We start from the raw sequence: 2,865 nt of genomic DNA, 5'->3' as shown, positions 1-2,865 counted from the left end.
CGCGGTTCATTTGGTTCAACCATTATTGTTAAATGAGTTATTGTGGATAAAGAAATCCTTAGTTTAAGGAAAAAGATTAAATAAATTAGCAAAAATTTAAAAATTTTAAATATGATGTATTTCAAAGATATTAAAAGGTAGTTCTGGGTAATGGGTTATTTGAGTACTTTCATTGTCAACAAATCCCCCAAGTAGTTAATATGATTGGTTTCAAACTATTCTTTTTATTATTTTTTTCATGGTATTAATAAAATACTTGGTAAATAAATATATAATATTATTTTGTATTATAACTTTGATATTTAATTATAAGATATTGTAAATAAAAATAAGATAATGGACAATGTAATGAATATCAATTGATAAATTTGAATGTAAAAAATCTTTGCATGAGAGAAAATAAATGCAATATAACTAATGAAATTATTTCTCTTATTTAATTTAAATTTTTGATAATAAATAATTTTTTTTAAATAAAGGTATTGTAGACACATAATTCTAAATTAAAAAAAAATACATATGTATCATTTTTTGTTGTAGCTACTAATTTATTTAATTTAATAAGAGTAAAATAAAGTGAGGAACTTAATTATGTCAAATTTGATTGAGATGAAGTTTGAACCTAAGACCTTTCTTATAAAAATTAATGGGTAAGTTAAAGATTAACGGAAAGTTAACGGATAATCATATAATTTTTTTTTTCTGTTACAATGTAGTATCTGTTCATAGCGCACAAAGAGTCAACAGTTGCACAGGTAATCATATAATTTTTTTTTCTATTACAATGTAGTATCTGTTCATAACTACTTTCTCAACCTAATGAAGCACAAAGAGTCAACAGTTGCCTCCACTGAGGCTCGGGACACCGGATGCCATGTTCATAGCTACTTTCTTAACCTAATGAAGCACAAAGAGTCAACATGCCATGTTCATAGCTACTTTCTCAACCTAATGAAGCACAAAGAGTCAACAGTTGCCTCCTTTCTCAACCTAATGAAGCACAAGGAGTCAACAGTTGCCTCCTTTCTCAACCTAATGAAGCACAAAGAGTCAACATGCCATGTTCATAGCTACTTTCTCAACCTAATGAAGCACAAAGAGTCAACAGTTGCCTCCACTGAGGCTCGGGACACCGGATGCCACTAGACCACAAGGTCTTTGGCATATAATTAAGGTTAAATTAGGAAATCTCAAGGAAAAATATAAATTTAGCATATAATTAAGGTTAAATTAGGAAATCTCAAGGAAAAATATAAATCTAAACAATCCATTTTTATAGGGCCTTTCTCTCCGAGAGGCATAGGAGCTGGCCTAAAGGGGAATCGTCACTTGTGGGAATTGAACCCGGGTTTTCCCAAAATTCCTCCCCACAAAGAGAGCTCACTTGCCATTTGAGCTACCCCATTAAGTTAGGTCTAACTCTCTTTAGCTCTTATTAGTATAGTAGATTTTGAACACTGCTCAAAAAATGAATATTTCCGTCCACTTTTCCGACCAATCAGAAAAGTGGACGGTAAATTATATTTTTAAAAAAAATTATTGACCACCCTATTTGGTGGTCGAAATGTGGTCAGTATTTCCGATCATTCTCAATGGTGGTCGGAAATGTTATGACCATTATATTTTAATTTGTTGATGACTTTGACGATTTCCGACCACCATGGATGGTTGGAAATAAGATTATATATATATATAGTCCCTTCATCTTTCCTCATACAAATCTTCAAACTCTGTCTTACCTTTTAGCTTTCAACTTTACTACAAACTCCCATCTTTGTATCACTCACAAAAACATTCAGATCTTCAAACTCACAGTATTTTATGCTCTGTGGATCTCCACCTTGGATTTGTGGAATTCCCACCTTGCTCCATCTATAAGGTACAATGCATAACTATTTGCTTTTGTAAACCATCTCTAGTGGAAAACTGTTGCTTTGGGTCTATTGGTTTTGTTTCCTCCTTTGCCATTTGCTTGCACCGGCCGCTGCACCCATATATAATGCAAAACCATTTTCACCTGCCGGTAGCTTATTATGTGTAATCTATAGATCCCAGTGAGTGAGTTTAGTTTTCCATTGGTCTGACAAATTCATTTTGATTTTGTATATTTGATATAAATGATAAAAATGAATCCATTTTAACTTGCCAGTAGATCCCAGTGAATAACAGACGCAATCTTGGATACAATACGGCGGTGAAGATGACAAATCCATTTTCACCTGCTAGTATTGGAGATGTGGCTGAGTCCCACCTGCCGTCAAACGGCACCCTCATCATCATAAGTTCATAACAGACAAGATTTAAAGCTTTCAAGCCTTTGCAGATTCAAACAACCTGTGAAGACCAGACTTAAATTCAGGTGCATTTTGTGAGCTCACCTGTAGGCTCTCTCTCTCTTTAATTTCCCCAACTGCTCCAAATCGCTCACTCTATTGTATGTATTTGCGTTTTACATTGAAAATTGGGTAAGGATATTGATAAGAATTCAAGATTGCTCTGTTTTCATTCACAAAATCTTCCTCCCAGACGGTTAATAGAATTCAGAAAATAAAAGATTAATTTTTTTTGAAGGGATAAAAATAAAAGATTAATTTTTAAATATTTTATTTGATTTTCTCCTGACTGTAGCTTCCCCATACATTAATTTTTAAAAGATTTAAATAGAAAGCCAGACATATGAAACCATAGATTATAATACAAACCAGAAGATTAAAAGATTAATTTTTAAATAGAAAGCCAGCATTCCACCCAATCTGAACCTGCATATATATAATATATTATTACAATTTCTATTTGTGATATATATACGGAGTAATACTCATACTAGTTTAACTATTAAAATAGCAACATATGAAATAATAAGAA

This window comes from Ipomoea triloba, chromosome 1, assembly GCF_003576645.1.
Source record: "Ipomoea triloba cultivar NCNSP0323 chromosome 1, ASM357664v1".
Classification (NCBI taxonomy): Eukaryota; Viridiplantae; Streptophyta; class Magnoliopsida; order Solanales; family Convolvulaceae; genus Ipomoea; species Ipomoea triloba.
Note: the sequence above shows the minus strand (reverse complement) of the source record.